Here is a 19,266-nt window from a genome sequence, read left to right on the forward strand (position 1 = left end):
AAAAAGAACCACATGTGCAAAAATATTTGTAGCAGCTCCTTTTGTGGTAGCAGGGAGTTGGAAAAGGAATGAATAATTGGGGGATGACTGAAGAAATTGTCGTACATGAAGGTAATGAAATTTTGTTGTTCTATAAAAAATGGCAAACAAGCTGATTATAGAAAGGCCTGGGAAAATTTACATGAACTGATGCTGAGTGAAATAAGCAGAATCAGGAATACATTATACACAATAACAGCAAGGATGTGCAATGATCAATTATAAAAGGCTAAATTCTTCTCAGTAGTTCAGCAATCCAAAAGAACCCAATAGACTTGGGACATAAAATGCCATCAGCAATCAGAGAAAAACTAAGGAGACTGAATGTAAATCAGTACATGCAATATTCACTTCTTTTTTCTGTTTTATTTTTCATTTCTCCCATCGTTTTTCCTGCTTGCTTTGATTCTTCTCTCTCAATATATTTCATAAAACAATGTGTGTTAAAAATAAATAAACCAACATAAAAGATTTTGTACAAACAAAACCAATGCAGATAAAATTAGAAATGAAGCAGAAGAGTGGGAACATTTTTTTTTCTAATAAAGGCTTCTTTTTTCAAATATAGAATTGACTCAAATTTATAAGAATGTAAGTTGTTCTCCAATTGATAAATGGTCAAAGGATATAAACAGACAGTTTTCAGATGAAGAAATAAAAAATAAATGCTCTAAATCACTATTGATCAGAGAATTGCAAATTAAGACAATTCTGAGGTACTCTGTGTATGTGTGTGTGTGTGTATCAGTTTAGGTAAGATAACAGAAAAAGATAATGATGAATGTTGGAGGGAATGTGGGAAAACTGGAACACTAAAACATTTATGGTAGAGTTGTGAATTGATCCAATTATTCTGGAGTGCAATATGAAAATATGCTTATAGTGCTATCAAACTGTGCATACCTTCCTTTTGATTCAGCAGTTCCTCTACTGAGCCTGTTTGCTTAAAAAAAAAAAAAAAAAAATTTCATAAAAAAGAACCCATATAAACAAAAATGACTTTGAAATAGTGTACAATTAACCTGTGAAGGAAATAAAAAAATGCAGATGGACAAAAATAGAGGGATTGGGAATTCTATGTAGTAGTTCATACTCATTTCCCAGATTTCTTTTGCTGGGTGTAGCTGGTTCAATTTATTACTGCTGTATTGGAACTGATTTGGTTCATCCCATTGTTGAAGAGGGCCATGTCCATCAGAATTGATCATCATATAGTATTGTTGTTGAAGTATATAATGATCTCTTTGTCCTGCTCATTTCACTCAGCATCAGTTCATGTAAATCTCTCCAAGCCTTTCTGAAATCATCCTGCTGGTCATTTCTTACAGAACAATAATAATCCATAACATTCACATACCAAAATTTATTCAGCCATTCTCCAATTGATGGGCATCCACTCAGTTTCAATTTCTAGCCACTACAAAAAGGGCTGCCACATTCTTGCACATACAGGTCCCATTCTCTCCTTTAAGATTTCTTTGAGATATAAGCCCAATAGTAACACTGCTTGATCAAAGGGTATGCACAGTTTGATAATTTTTTGAGCATAGTTCCAAATCGCTCTCCAGAATGGCTGGATGTATTCACAATTCCACCAACAATGTATCAGTGTCCTAGTAGAAATGGCTCTTTCCAACAGTGAAGTGATTCAGGCCATTTCCAATGGTCTTGTAATGAAGAGAGCCATCTGCACCCAGAGAGAGGACTGTGGAATTAGTGTGGATCACAACATAGTATTTTCACTTTTCTGTTGTTTACTTGCATTTTGCTTTATTTTCCTTATTTTTTTCCTTTGTGATTTGATTTTTCTTATTCAGTCAGACAAGTATGGAAATATGTATAGAAGAATTGCATATGTTTAACATATATTGAATTACTTGCTGTCTAGAGGAGAGATTGGAGAGGAAGGAAGGTAAAAACATTTGGAACAGAAGATTTTGCAAGGTGAATGTTGAAAAATACCTCTGCATATATTTTGAAAATAATAATCTTTAAAAAAAAAAAAAAAAGAGTTCCAAATTTTCACCCTTAGGATATTTTCCAATGAGTCCTGTTTTTTTTTTTATTATTATTAATATGTGGCCAAAGTATTTAATTTTTATCTTCACTATCTGATCTTCTAGTAAATAGTCTGAGCCACCACTTTCTTTAAATATTGAATGATTTGATCTCCTTGATATCCAAAGGACTATCAAAAGTCTTCTTCAGGACAAGATTTCAAAAGAATTCAGTCTTCAATTCTCACATTCCCTTAAAATTCTACATTCACAGCCATACATTGCTAGTTGGGGAAAAAAAAAACTATATCTTTAACTTTTGTTGACAAATATGGCTCTGTTTTTTATTATGTTTTCCAGATTTACTTAGTTCTATCTATTGTGCCACCCAGCTGTCCCATTGAACACATGGCAGTCTTAAAATGTCTTTGCTTGATTTATTTAGAATAGTCTTAAGAATGTATTGAGAAGGGATTATTATGCCTACTTTTTTGAAATGAGGTAGACTTTCAGATAACTGATAAGGAAGCTGTTCTAGTTGTGGTAAAACAACTTATGTGTCACTAAAAATACTTTGCCAAAAATGTCAGAAGTTATTGCCTTTGCTGGCAGTTCTTAGGCATAGAGGACCAAAGCAATGTAATATGGTGACACTGGTTTGCCTAAATTCTCTAGAGATTTCCATGATTATCAAATCACAGATTTTATTCTTATAGTATGTGGAAAAGACATTACATAGATATAAAATTAGGGCCTCAACTGACCAAGTTGCCTAAAACCATTTTTTTCCAATTGAGGAAACTAAGTCCTAGAGATGATGTTGATGATAATCTCATTTTATTTTAGTACAGGAGGTTGAGAATGAACACCAATAAAATTAAGTTTCTAAAGAAACAAAACATCTCTGAGAAAGATGTGATACCAACAAAAGACAAAGTTATGACAGCTATATCAACTATAAAATGAGACACCTTAGCATTTGCCTGGGAAAATCATAGGCCTGAGCATGACAATTCAGACCTATCACACAGCATAGCAATATATTTTTTAAACAATTTTGGATCATGAAAAGCTACCTTTGCAGAATAGGGTACAGTGTATTTAATGAAAAAGACTGACTTGATTGACAGCTGAATACCAGAAAGGAAAGGGCAGCCCCACATGGGTCATGACTGAAATTGGCTGCTGCTGTGATTTAGTAAGAGCTTTTCAGTTGCGAAGTGGATATTGTAACTCACAAAAGGTAACTTAGAGCAACAAATTGAGCTGAATAGAGCTCTAAACTAATTCATGGTTTATTGAGTTCCCCTCTCGTCAGTGATAGCCCAGAGTTAACTGAAGTGATCAGTTCAATAATCAGTCATGATGATGTACTGCTACTCTGTAGTTCATGAAAATCCAGTAGAGGTTTGGAGTGAGTTTAGGTGAATAATTTAATTACAGAAAAATCAGAGTTCCTCAAACTTCTTAATTTGGAAAGAGGCAAACTAAACAAGGAAGAGTTTCATCAATACTTTTAACTTCCCAAAGGAAATTCACTCTCAATATTTCTGAAATATAAGGAACTATGAAATTACTAATATAAAACAAAAGGTATTGCATTGAGTAGGCATGTGGGCTACATGGAACAACTCAAATCTAATAAGATTGTGGTTCTTATGCACAACTCTTTGGATCAAAGCCATCATTATGCATTGTCAGATCCTAGTAAAAGGGACTTTGTATGATTCCTGCTGCTCTCTTCTTCCTTTCCTCCCAGGAAATCATTTATGAAGGTGTGACTACACTTGAAAATATCTTGAAAGAATAGACTTCTGTTTTGTGTTTATAAATTATTTTTAATGCATTCACAGATAATGTACCATATTATGTATATATTATTTCTTATAATTCCTCAGATTTCAGAAGGTCTCAGGGTAAATTTCTTTTGATAATATAATCACAATAACCCAATCACAGCCATAATTCAGAAGAATTTACCCTATTTCCCCCCTTCTCAACAAAACTATAGAAAGGGCTTCAAGTAGCATACTCAAGGGATATCCAGGAACTACTTTCTCAAGTCCATGATCTATGGAAACAGCTGGCTTTAAGCAGTATTCTAAGTTTTGTGGCTCCAGAATTAAACAAGCAAAACCCTAAACAAATTCTGTTATCTTTAGCTGTAATTGAAGAAATCCCATGAAAATCAGCACTATTTTTCCACATGGCATATTTTTATTTTCCCAGTGTATGAAATGAGTTGTATCCTGCAAATTAAAGGGAAAGAGAATAACAGCACTTAAAAGACAAGGCACAAAGGGAGGGGAATAATGTTCTCTTTTTTAGATGGTAAGGAAAATTTGGTAGCAAAAAATATATTTACACTGTCCATTTAAATAGCATTTTAAATAATACTAAAAATATGACAGATAAACCACAATACTGACCCTATAATCATATTTATAGTGTTTAGAAAACTGGAGGGAATTGTGTTCTGTACTGGTTACATCTAACCCAGAAGATTGAACATAAATTTTTGGAGCCACACATTGACAGAAAATGATGGAATTAAGTAAATTCAGAGGAGATTGGATAGTCAGTTTGGTAAAGGGTCTGAAATCCATGTTATTTGTGTAACAGATGAAGGAATTGAAAAGAATTAGCCTGGAGAAGACTTAAGGTTATTAAATAATACATATTTAGTGTATTTTGAAGGATTATAATTAGAAATATGAATTAGCAATATTCTAAACAGTTTCAAATAGGATAACTTGGACCAATGAATAGATGTCATAAGAAACAGATTTTTGGTCAATATAAAGAAATATCATCTTGGGGCAGCTACATGGCACAGTAGATGGAGCACCAGCCCTGAAGTCAGCAGGAACTGAGTTCAAATATGGCCTCAGACATTTAATACTTTCTAGTTGTGTGTCCCTGGGCAGGTCACTTGACGCCATGTGTCATGGGGACCATACAATTGCCTCAACAAAAAATAAATAAATAAATACATAAATAATATATTATATTATATTTAGAATTTTGCAAAAATAAAAGGATGTAATTTAAGTTTTTTAATTCCCTTCCTAAGAAGTGTTGAAGCAGAATCTACCTGGGAATTTATAGAGGGGATTTCTACTTTGGGACAAAATGATCTTTTCCAATGTAAAAACCATTAGTCCAAAATTTTATGTGATACAAAGGACCATAAGAGTTCAGAGGTTAGGTATATCTTTTCAACTATAGGATTAAACAAAGCTTCATGAAAGGGGTAACATTTGACCTAAGTTTAGATTTTCAGGGTTAAAATAGTGATAGTTATATGCCAATCAACCAATCAATGAACACGTATTTATTAAGCATCTATCATGGTGTCATAAGAGAAGAATATTTTTTTTTTCATTCATGCACTTAGACACCCTTTACTAAGTGAAAAACTATTGTAAGTGCTGAGCTAGTCACATATTTGTATATGTGGCATAACTTTCATATGAAGTCATGGATGGATTGCAAATTGTACCTTTCAAAGTGTCAGTGTTACTAGCACAGTGTTTTGTTTTATTTTTAATTGTTTTTACATAGTTTCTCTTAAATAAATGGTGCATTATACAAATGAGTTATCAGATAGATTCTTCTCTCATGGAGTACAACATAATATTGTCATACGGACAGAAATAGGATTGGCAAAAAAAAAAAAAAAAAAAAAAAAAAAATCAGAAAGCAACACTCCAGATTTTTAAGCCTTAGTCAATAATCTTAGTGACTCATATGTTATCTTTCAAAATTAAGGGTTCAAAAAAGAAAGGGAAATCTTGGAAGTAAATAGTTGACAAAAAAGATAAGATAAAAATTAGATTTGAATTTGTTGATCACACCTTAAAATATAGGAATGATTTTATCTTCATTATAGAAAGAATGTATCTAACAATATATTCTCATTGGAATTTTATAAGTAAAATTAGAAGTGGTTTAATCTGAAAAGGAAGATAGAAAATACTGTTTATGCATATGCAAGAAGCTAGATAATATAACTAAATATAAAAAGAAGAATAGATTCGAGATATCCAGAATTTTTTTAGGAACTAAATTCGTAAAATAAATATAAAGCTCATGTGATGTTTATACATGAATTAGCGGTCAAAATGAGCTAGAAATCCTAATTCAGGAAGGGGAAAAATGACTTCAAAGATATCAAAAACAAAACAAACAAACAAAAGCAATAACAACAACAAATAGGTGGAATGTGATTCGTGACTGAAATATGGCTTTGCGATAGTATCTTTATAAAAAAAGAAATAGGATAGGTTTTCTAAAAAAAGAAAAAAAAAAGAAGGGATAGATTTTTTAATTTAGTAAATAAAATAATTTAAGGAAAATTAGAAATCACAGAAAACCAGTATTATGGAGAACACTAAGTAAAAATCAGTTAAATCAGAAACAAAAGAAATATTTAAAGAGAAAACAGAGTTTTCAGAATAGTTCCTAAGCCTGTCACAAAGACAAGATAGCATAATAATGGAGTACTTCAATTGTCTGTCCATTTTTTGGAGCTCTCTGTCAAAAGCAGTAAATTTAAAAATTTCCTTAGTTGCTTAATTATATTTTTTCCTAAAATAAAGATGAAGGAATAATTAAGAAATAATTCTATTCTTGGGGTTGAGGGGTATAGCACATTGGACAATAATCAGTTTTGGTGTCAAAGGACATGGGTTCAAATTTTTCCTCTGCCCTCATTTCTTAAGCTTTGTTGGGCAAGTTACTTAACCTACTTAGGTTTCAACTTCATTGCCTATAAAATAAAGATTTGGATAATACTATCTTTGAGAGCCCTTCTGGATATATGATGCTACTATGCAATCTATTCTTACTATAAAGAAAACAGTGTTCAAGGGAGGAAATGACCTTAACACAATATTTAGTAAATGCTCTTAGAATATGTGATTGAGAATAGAGAAAAACCAGGAATACCTGAGATGCATTTTAGTTTTGAGAAAATCAGATTTCAAAAAGTTCAAAGAAAGGATAGTTAATGTTCCAGGGACTAAAGGTCTAAGTTAACCCAGGAGGATTAGGGAGGATTTTTCCTTTTCAAGAATGAGATTTAGAAGACAGAAAGAGAAATAAATAAGAAGAATAAAGGAGGGGTAGGGGTAAGGACTGATTAACAAGATAATGTGGATATCTAGAGTATTATTAATATTTTTTCCTTTTCTTTTGTCAAACAATTGGGGTTATGTGACTTGATCAGAATTATACAGCTAGCAAATGGTAAGTGTCTGAACTCAAATTTGAATTCAGGTCCTGATTCCAGGGCCTGTGCTTTATCCAGTGATCCAGTGTGCCATCTAGCTGCCCCCTTTTATATATCTATCTATATATCTATATCTATGTCTATATCTATCTATCTATCTATCTAAATATATATATATACATACATACATTCTGGAAGCAGCAGGTCCATACACACCTTGTGTGTTACAATCAGTCATATGAACCAAAGAAAGAAAAGCTGTAAGAAAAGTTGGAAGCCATGTGGATAGTAATCCCTACATGTTCATGTAGAATAAAATAAAAATTAATATAAAATTTTATACTTGGAGCAAAAAACATCAAGTTCAAAATTACAAGATAAAAATGATTTTACTTAGATTGTAGAGCTTATAAATAATGATCCAAGAATTTCATAGACCTCAAGGATAATAGGTGAGCCAACAGTTTGAAAAGACAAACAAATGAGCTAATGCAACTTAAGGATACATTTTGAAAAGCATAGCATCTAGGAATAGCTGATGAAAGTTACTATGCCCTATTCTTTCCTATATTGACTTATTCTTGCATTCATTTCACAGGAGTAATATTTTAGGAATGGGATAATCTTGAAAGTTTATCAGATCCTTTTATATCACTCTCTTCAAGCCAAATTGACCTCTTGCTATTCCTTGAAATATCAGTATCAATCTCCCACATGTATGCCTTGAAAAGGAATTGTCTCCTATAACTTCAATACATCCCTTTCTTAAATCCATATTTTATATTGTACTAGAAACGCTAGCCTCAGCAATAAGAGCCAAGAAAGAGATTCAAGGAATTAGAGTAGGTAAGTAGGAAATCAAACTATCACTCTTTGCAGACCACATGATGGTATACTTAGAGAACCCCAAAGATTCTGCTAAAAAGCTATTAAAAATAATTCAGAACTTTAGCAAAGTTGCAGGATACAAAATAAATGCACATAAATCCTCAGCATTTTTATACATTACCAACACAATCCAACAGCAAGAGATACAAAGAGAAATTCCATTCAAAATAACGGTCGATAGTATAAAATATTTGGGAATATATCTACCAAAGGAAAGTCAGGAATTATATGTGCAAAATTACAAAACACTTGCCACAAAAATAAAGTCAGATTTAAATAATTGAAAAGACATTAAGTGCTCTTGGATAGGCCCAGCGAATATAATCAAGATGACAATACTCCCGAAACTAATCTATTTATTTAGTGTTATACCAATCAGACTCCCAAGTAACTATTTTAATGACTTAGAAAAAATAGCAACAAAATTTATATGGAAGAACAAAAGGTCGAGAATTTCAAGGGAAGTAATGAAAAAAAAAAAAATCAAATGAAGGTAGCCTAGCTGTACCTGATCTAGAACTATATTATAAAGCAGCAGTCACCAAAACCATTTGGTATTTGCTACGAAATAGACTAGTTGATCAGTGGAATAGGTTAGGTTCACAGGGCAAGATAGTGAATAAAAATAGCAATCTAGTGTTTGACAAACCCAAAGATCCCAAATTTTGGGATAAGAATTCATTATTTAACAAAAACTGCTGAGAAAACTGGAAATCAGTATGGCAGAAACTAGGCATGCACCCACATTTAACACCACATACTAAGATAAGATCAAAATGGGTCCATGAGTTAGGCATAAAGAATGAGATCATAAATAATTTAGAGGAACATAGAATAGTTTACCTCTCAGACTTGTGGAAGAGGAAGGAATTTGTGACCAAAGGAGAACTAGAGATCATTATTGATCACAAAATCGAAAATTTTGATTACATTAAATTAAAAAGCTTTTGTACAAACAAAACTAATGCAAACAAGGTTAGTAGGGAAGAAACAAATTGGGAAAATATGTTTACAGTTAAAGGTTCTGATAAAGACCTCATCTCCAAAATATACAGAGAATTGACTCTAATTTATAAGAAATCAAATCATTCTCCAATTGATAAATGGTCAAAGGATATGAACAGACAATTTTCAGAGGATGAAATTGAAACTATTTCCACTCATATGAAAAAGTGTTCCAAATCACTATTGATTAGAGAAATGCAAATTAAGACAACCCTGAAATACCACTACACACCTGTCAGACTGGTTAAGATGACAGGAACAAATAATAATGAATGTTGGAGGGGATGTGGAAAAACTGGGACACTGATGCATTGTTGGTGGAGTTGTGAAAGAATCCAACCATTCTGGAGAGCAATCTGGAATTATGCCAAAAAGATTATCAAACTGTGCATACCCTTTGATCCAGCAGTGCTATTACTGCGCTTATATCCCAAGGAATTACTAAAGAAGGGAAAGGGACCTCTATGTGCCAAAATGTTTGTGGCAGCCCTTTTCATAGTGGCTAGAAACTGGAAAATGAATGGATGCCCCTCAATTGGAGAATGGTTGGGTAAATTATGGTATATGAATGTTATGGAATATTATTGTTCTGTAAGAAATGTCCAATGAATGAATATAGAGAGGCTTGGAGAGACTTACATCAACTGATGCTGAGTGAAACGAGCAGAACTAGGAGATCATTATACACTTCAACAATGATACTTTATGAGGATGTATTCTGATGGAAGTGGATATCTTCAACATAGAGAAGAGCTAGTCCAATTCCAATTGATCAATAATGGACAGAATCAGCTACACCCTGAAAAGGAACACTGGGAAATGAGTGTAAACTGTTAGCATTCTTTGTTTTTCTCCCCAGATTATTTTTACCTTCTGAATCCAATTCTTCCTTTGCAACAACAACAAAATTCAGTTCTGCACATATGTATTGTACCTAGGATATACTATAAGATATTTAGTATGTATGGGAATGCCTGCCATCTAGGGGAGGGGGTGGAGGGAAAGAGGGGAAAAACTTTGGAACAGAAGGGAGTGAGTACAAGGGATAATGTTGTAAAAAATTACGTATGCATATGTACTGTCAAAAAATTTATAATTATAAAATTAATAAAAAATAGATAAGAAAAAAATAAAAATATTAAATCCATATTTTAGAATATTTAATTTGTTTTAAGGCTCAGCTCAGGTGCTACCTTTCATAATTGAGAAAAATTCCTGAATCCTCCCTCTTTCTAGTTATCCTTTTTTTTTTTCTTAGATCAGATTGTGTTTGTTGGCTCATTTATTTATTTAGATATCATTCACTCCCCATTCAAAAAAGTCATAAAGTATTTCAGGGTATTCTTTCTTATTTCTTTATGAATTCAGGGTCTACTAGGATGCTTTGCACATAGTTAATGTCCAGCAAAAGCTTGTTTTTTAAAATCATGTCATATGACTGTTGTTAGAAAAAAAAATTGGCAATATTTGAATGGCACAAAAGATAGCTTAGAGAGGAGGAACTATTACAATTCTCTTCAATTACTTGGATAGATGTCATGTAGAAGAGGCATTAGATTTTTTTTTCAACCAAGAAACACAACTAGGATCAATGGCTATGAATTGCAAAGAATTCCACTGAAAATTAATATAAAGAAGATACTTCCTAACACTTAGAGCTGTCAGAATGTAAAAGGAAGGTGTAATCAAGTAAATACTAGAAAACCTTTTGCTAATAATTTTATATTTTTTGTTTAGATATGGATTGTATTAGATGATTTCTGAAGGCCTCTTCAAATCTGAGATTCTCCAAATAAGAAAAATTAGAAGCTACATGACTAGTGAATGAAACTTTAGTGGATATATTATCTATTGTATTATGCATTACTCAAAGTGCATGTGTTCACATGTGGGTACATATCATTCTATATCGTATAGTCCCACAAATTTGGTGGACAGTGTACCAAGGATATGGAAAATGATTTATTTTTGCCATCCAATTCATTTTGTATTAAGGGACAGATCAATTCTCCAAGAACCGCCACAGCTGTGAATCATAATATCTGAAGGAATTGCAAGGCATAAGTCTTACCAGGGCTCTTGTTCCTTTCCTTCCCTATGGGTTACTGAAGGAACTCTGGAAGGATCCTTTTCACTAACAGCTCTGGAACGCTGCTGCTTTTGGAATGTTGCTGTTGCTTCTTGTAATGCTTGTACTTCTTATGCCCCACATTGGGTGCCATAATATCTGGGCTAGCTTTCTAGAAGACCTTGGGATCAGGCAAAGTCTTTGGTTTTAGTGTGAAGAAGTGAAGGAGGCAGGAGAGTCTCTATGTGGCTGATCTAAGATAAAGTCTGAAGTCCGGAATCTGGAACTTGAAGTCTTCTGTGGCTAAGAGCTGTGGTTGAGAGCACCCTCTGTCTCTAGGACTCTCTAAAATACCTCCACAGGACTACATCATCACACGACAATGGGCACAAGTAGCTGTAGAGCATCACATCACCACATTACCCTAAGTATACACAACTAGATTGACCACATCATTACATTACATCAAGTATGTACTTAGAGAAACACCATCTCACTGAGTAGGTATTTAACTACAAGCTCTCTGCTGTCTTAGGCTCAAGTACACCCTTTCAGAATTCTGGCCTTCTACAATCTTGTTCCATTCAAATGTTATGGATCATCATCTCAGACTCCATCTAGACTTTCATGTAATGTAAATGTCTCAGTGCCTCATTAGAAGGTCTATTAAGATTCAATCACGCATAAGATGAACAGAGCCACAAAAGAAAAAGGATCAGGGATTTTCTTGTGTCTTCCAGAAAATAAAAATGTTATAAGAAGTATTATTACTCTTATTGGTTGTCATTTACATACCATCTTTAGGTCTCCAAAGTACTTCAAATGTGGTATTTCCTTTAATTCTCATAACAATCCTCTGGGGAAGATACAATTATTATCCCCATTTTATATAAAAGGATACAAAGTTTTGTAAACATCAAGTGATCTGCCTTCAAATAACTGAGGATGATTTTGAACTCAACTCTTCTTGACACCATGTCCAATACTAAAAACTATGATATCAACTATTCATCACTGAAAAGAAGTAAATACCCCCTAGAAACTTTTGTTTTAGTAATCATTATCTATCTATCATCTATCTATTTGTATCTACATGCACACACTCACACATTCACACACATATATGTATATATAAATACATTCATATATATTCATATATATGTATACATATACATATTACATATATAATATAATAATATACATATATATGTATATATACATATATATATTACATTCATATATATGCATATATATATATATATATACGCATATATATATTACACACACAGGTATACATGAAAGTGAATGCAAATTTTAACAGAAAGTGAATTACAAACATGAGGTAAATGGGTCCCTCTGCTTTCAGACACGGGCATAACATGCCTTTTGAAAAGACAAAAAGGAACAACTTATCCTTTCCAAAGAGCAAGATTTTAGTCCTCAAACTGTAATCTAACATGTCCTTGAAACCAGCTGCCCTGCTGAAAACCTAACTGGCAGAACAATAGAGAGGGGAGGAGCATGAAAAGGCAAGTGGCAAGTGGAAAAGGGGATTAGGAATAAACAAACCAGAATCTGATTCACTAATGGAGTTACAACAGGAAGCATCTGACAGGGAAAGATGAAGCAATGATTATCACTGGGCAGAGAGCATTTGTAAATTAAAGAGAGAACAAATTGTGGGAGGACCAAATTACATTAGCCAAGTTTTGTTCTTTAAGTTGCCTTAGGTTGATGCTTTGAGTGTCCAACAATTCATTCCTTGTGTACTCAGGATGAAAACAAACAAACAAAAAAAAAACAAAAAAAAAAAAAAAAAAAAAAAACACTACACTTTATACCTCTACTGGAAGAGATTTATGGTCTGTGGGGGCAGCATTTTATCAGAAAATCTCAGTCTTGGTTCTATAATACTGTCACTTTTTGTTACTTAGAGTGTAATAAGATGAAGGAAGAGACCTCTTGCAAAGCTTTAGGATGAAAAAAAGCCAATCTACATAGTTTTATGAGACTATCTCTATGCACCAAAACCAGAAATGTTTAGGATCAGGTAATTTCTTTTAATTGAATGAATTATTCTAATTTGCTGTGAAGGTTATACATAATATTTCCTATTGTTTAGGATATATCCTGGCCTATCCAAGAGTTTATTTCTGTAATAATGGATATATTTCAAAGCCTCCTCCTTTTCTATTCTGGAATAGGAAATAAGGGGAGTCAGAATGGACACTATATATAACAAATGCAATGATCATAAAAGTTTATAAATTTTTAAGTGCCACTAACACTGCGCTAACTATATCTGGAGGATGGTAATGTGAATGACCTTTGCACCCTGGAACAGACTTCTGAATTAGACTCCAATATTTTGGTAATTGCCAAGTTTCAACATAACTGCTGCATAAGCATGAATGTCTAACTATTTTGTTCATTGCCCTTCAGATTTAAGGCCTTGAGGATAGGACAAACTCCTTTCACCATAAACTCCACTTCTACCTAGATTCTGGCTCCAAAAGGCTTTCCTCCATTAATATTCTACTTCATAGGATCTAGGGTTTGGGTTATGGGACAATAAAATCCTCTGGTAAGTTGTCCACCATGTCAAAGATTCTGCTGACTCCTATTTAGCATAAGGATAGTAAGTATACTGTGGCCCAGTATCTCAAAATTGGGTTACTACATAGTTCCCTCTCTGCATATTAGGATGTTCAGAAGAGTATAAAATGTTTCTCTTCTCCTGTCATTGTTTTGAGTCTCCACTAGCTCTATTCCCTTCACTGATGAGGGCTGGCAATTAAATTCTAATTACATCTAACTATTTAACATCAAGTAATTTTTACAAAGAAATATTTACTTCAAAGATATGGCAAAAGAAAAGCATAAATATTTTCCCCAATGCCGTAAAGATTCACTTTCCCTTGGACCACCTTGCTGTCAGTCTGTGTTCTATCCCTACATAAAACTAATCCTATGAAGTTTGTACCTAGAGAGAGCATAACTGGATAAGTACTCCTTTCAATACTATTCAGCTGTGCCCTAAAAATCACTCATAAAGGTTCCTTCTTGATTTCCTGTGTATCAAAGCTGAACTTGCTGCAAAATTCAGATGATACAAATCTCACATTCATTTTTCTGACATTTCTAAAATTATAGAAGAGAGATTTTTAGTCCTTTCACCCTGCAACACAAAAGAAGAAATGCAGAACTAAGGACTAACGCCCATTTCTTGGAATCTCATGACCACTAGGTGAGAAGACCTCTAGGCCTTTTCCCTTTTAAGCTATCAATAGAAGACTCAAACCACCAAAATCCCAAAGAAAAAGGATTAAAATAACTAGGGCCTGGTTAACTCAAGATGTGTGTGTGCGTGTGTGTGTGTGTGTGTGTGTGTGTATACAACCAATCAAAAATTATTCTAACTATATAACTAACTAGTGCTAATTAAAAATACTTGTTTATGGATACTTTTCTACATGGATACTCATCATCTTAGGTCCTCTGAACACAAGCAGGACCCCTATTATATAGGTAGTTAAAGATTATTATTATTCTAGAATTCATATTCATATCTCAAATATTCAGGACGTTCTTGAACTCATGAAAGTAACAGAAATGGTAAGAATTTTGCTAATTATAGTGAGGAATCCATATATGAAGAATGCTGGTTCAATAGCATGTATGTCCTTATGGTCTAGACAAGTTAATCATCATTTTTGAGAGTTAGATGAGACCATAATGTTCATCTGACACAAGCTAGATCTGAAATAGACTAAGTATTATAGTATATACAATGCATGGACATCTTTTTAAGTCTACATAATTGTCTTCAATGCAGGAGAATCCACTATTTCCTATGGCAGCCTGTTTAATTTTTTTTCAATTCTTCACATAAAATCTAAATTTGACTGATTTTATTTTGTTCTCTAAAGCCAAGCAGATTAGCTCTAATCTCTTTTTGATGTGTTAACCCTTCAAATGCTTGAAAACAGTCATCCCTCATGTCTTCCTTTTAAGATTAAACATTTCTATTTCCTTCAACCAATCTTCAAATAGTATGAAATGAGTTTCTAGGATCCCCACTTTTTTTTCAAAGAAAGACTAATAGGAAGATCACTTTCCTCTCTATGTAATAGTAAGGTGGCTATCAGGTTATCTTAAAAGATAGACATTTTAAATGGAAACACCAAAGTAATTCAATTTCTTGAGAATTTACAGGAGTAAAGATGGCAGAATAAAGGGAGAAACTCACCATCTCTCTTCCAAACCACTCTAAATTCCTTTAAATAATGACTCTAAATAATTTTAGAGCATTGAAACGCATAAAAAGAAGGAGTAGAACATTTTTCAGCCAAAGACAACTTAGAAGATTAGTCTATGGTACCAAGGTGGGAATCCAGCATCTAATTCTGGGATAGCCACGCCATCATAGCCCTGGATCTGGTCCTAGCCCTTACCTGTAATATCAAAGCAGGAACTGGCTTAGGGACCTCTGAATCAGTAGCAGTACTGGTAACTTCCAGACCTCTCAGCCCAAGGACTCCAAAGACAACTTTGAAGTTCAGCAGAAAATATCTGTAGAACTAGAGTGAGAGTCCAGTATACAGTTCCACCCTGTCAGTCCCAGCCCAGCCCTAACACCAATAAAGCAGGAACAGATCTAGAGACCTCTGAATCAGCATTGGTTGTTTCTAGATAAGGAAGGCCTCCTTTCTCAAACATAAAGGGATACATGTTCTCAGGACAAAAAAAAATGGAAAATGAGAGGATGCCATCAATTGGTGAATACTGAATAATTGTAGCATGTGATTATAATGTAATATTATTGTTCTGTGGGAAATGATGAGCAAGATGCTCTTAGAAAAATCTGGAAAATATTTCATGAACTCAAGCAAAGTGAAAAGTACTGTGTACAAAATAATAGCAATGTTCTGGGATGGTCATTTGTGAATGACTTGGCTATTCTTAGAAATGCAATGATCCATGACTCTATGTGTGTCTCTGTCTCTCTTATCCCTTCTCTCTCTCTCTCTCTCTCTCTCTCTCTCTCTCTCTCTCTCTCTCTCTCTCTCTCTCTCTCTCTCTCTCTCTTTCTCTCTCTCTCTCTCTCTCTCTCTCTCTCTCTCTCTCTCTCTTCTCTCTCTCTCTCTCTCTCTCTCTCTCTCTCTCTCTCTCTCTCTCTCTCTCTGTCTTTCTCTGTGTGTCTCTTTGTTTCTGTAACTCTTTACTTTTTTCTTGAGGGTTTTTTAAAGGAGGGAGATTTATGTTTTCTTTCATAACATGACTTTTATGAAAATGTTTTGTATAACTTTACATGTGCTTTCTTAATGGAAGTTGAGGGTGGGGATAAGGAAGAGAATCCATAATTCAAAGTTTTAAAAACAAATATAAAAATGTTTTAAATGTAATTTGGGGAAAATAAAAGAAATATTAAACTAAAAAAGAAAAGAAAAGAAAAGAATTCACAGAAAACTTTGGTTAATCTGGATAATGGAAGCTGAGCCAATGTGGACTTGATAATTCTTGCCTTCCTAATACTCAGAAAACTTGACAGTTTAGCAGGATTGAAGAACTCTCTAGAGTAAATGGAAAATTGATTTGTGCCCTTGCAGAAACGCAATTGTTAAATGGTCATGAAGAACAACAAATTGTTTCCTCTTAAAGTAGAATCACTTTTTAGCCGATATTTTGAAGATTCATCTTTAATTGATGGGTGCCCTCCTATTTGCAACATATTTTCCAGAATATAAAGTTATCTACAAAATTATGAATCATTCAATGGCCAGAAACAAATTCAGCCTCCTATATTCATGTTCAGTAACACTTATCTTACTTAACAATAACTTGTTAACAGTATTGGAAGATTTTTAATTGGATTTCTGCATTTCAAACCTAGCCACGTAATCTGAGCTTTATGAACAGAGGAATGAGTAATCTTCCAGCATTATGTTTGGGGTAGAAAGAATGGATTTAATCACTTCATTAATCAGACATCTTTAGAGGTTCAAACTATACTCAGTCTGTCCATGAGATTTTTATCTTGTGATCACTGTATGAGAAACTAAAATGGTGAACAGGAAATTGAACTGTTATTATACAGGAAATAACAGCACTCTGTCAAAATCTACAGAAGAAACATGTGTTCAAACTTACTGTCAATGCCTAACATATCTGATCAGATAGAGAGAGAAGCCAAAATTACGACAGTCATTGTAATATTAGCTCAGGGCAAAGTTCAGGGTGCTGACACTCCCCACTATTTGAAAAATAAATATTTAGGAACTCAATGGTAATTAGTTAAATTCAAAATGTCTTAAATTCAAATAGTTTTTATGTCTGATTATAGAACATATGTGATTATCTCATTGCTTAAGAACATAATTTTATATCAACTGTATTCTTCACTAAAATAACAGAATTCCAGTACAACTAAAAAAAAAACATGGCTAAAGTCTCATTTGAAATAAAAATGAACTTGTATTCTATAACAGAACACAAATTATGTCAAGTCTAGGCATGTTGAAAAGGCCTTGAGGATAAGCTCAAAGATAAATTATGGGTTGATTGTCTGAAATAAGTTTTGAAATTTGATATGAATATCCATGTGCATATATGCATATACACATATATACATATATATATATATATATATACACATATATATATATATATATATATATATATATATACATGTGGCTATATGGATGCACACATGTATATGCATGTATATATCCACATATTTATGAATGTGTTTAATGTATATGATAGTTTAAGTGAACCAGGATCTAGAATCTTAGAACAGTACTAACAACATAATAAATGCTGTTGACTTAAGTATTTCATGAAGCAAAAAGGAGAAGATGGTCAGTGGAGCAAATATCATCTAAGTACTTCCAATACTCAAATGTATTTGTCATCTTACTTATTGAATTTCCTCCAACAATCCAGATTGTAATGTGTTTACTTCTGTCCATTTTGTGCAATTCTCATTCACCTTCTCCCCAAGATATACCATAATGAAATTACCTAACAAATTAGAAACACTCCTGGCTTTCTCTCCTCAATGAGAAGATACTAGTGGAGGACATTGGACATATACCTATTTTCCCTTGCTTTTGTTACACAACTGGCCTATTTTCTTTACCTCTCATAACCTAGCTCTCATCATTTACTTCTGTTTCTTCTTCCTCAATATTTTTGGTTATATGTCATAACCTACTCACACTCATGAAACATCTTTCTGTTATCCTCTCAGTGATGTTAATCCTTAGTTCTCCTGAGGAAGTGTCATTCCAGATCATATTTCCAAAGAGTAAAGCAGGAAAAATGTTTGTATTAAAAAATAGGCTTGGGATAGCTAGGTGGAGCAGTGGATAAAGTCAGGAGTACCTGAGTTCAAATCTGCCCTCAGACACTTAACACTTCCTAGGTGTGTGACCCTGGCCAAGTCACTTAACCCCAGTTGCCTCAGCCTAACTAATTAAATAAATAAAGTTTTTAAAAGGCCTCTGATGTTATAGGAAGCTTATAATCAGTAAGAAATTATTGTTGTTTTAGTTTAATTGTGTTTAATTAATAACTCTTCATACCTCATTTGGAACATTTTTAGCAAAGGTACTAGAGAGGTTTGCCATTTCCTTTCCCATTTCATTTTATAGATGAAGAACTGAAGCAAACAAGATTAAGTGACTTGCCTAGGGTCATACAGCTAATAATTGTCTGAAGCTAGATTTGAACTTAGGAAGATATGGTTTTTGGATGTCAGGCTCAGCATTCTATGCACTAAGTCTCTTAGCTGTGCTACAAGTATTTTGCAATAGTTTGTCCCAGCAAGACATACTTTTGGACAAGCATTATATAGTGTTATGTCTGGGTAATTGACATTCTTTATCCATTTGTTTCCTTTTCTTCAAGTGATTATCCACAATGGATGTAATTCAATGATCAAATCTGATCAATGAAATATAAAAAAATAATTATATGTATAAACTTTATCATGATTTTCTATTTCCCAGCAGGAAAAAAAATAAATGCTCACA

This window comes from Sminthopsis crassicaudata, chromosome 1 (genome assembly GCF_048593235.1).
Source record: "Sminthopsis crassicaudata isolate SCR6 chromosome 1, ASM4859323v1, whole genome shotgun sequence".
Classification (NCBI taxonomy): Eukaryota; Metazoa; Chordata; class Mammalia; order Dasyuromorphia; family Dasyuridae; genus Sminthopsis; species Sminthopsis crassicaudata.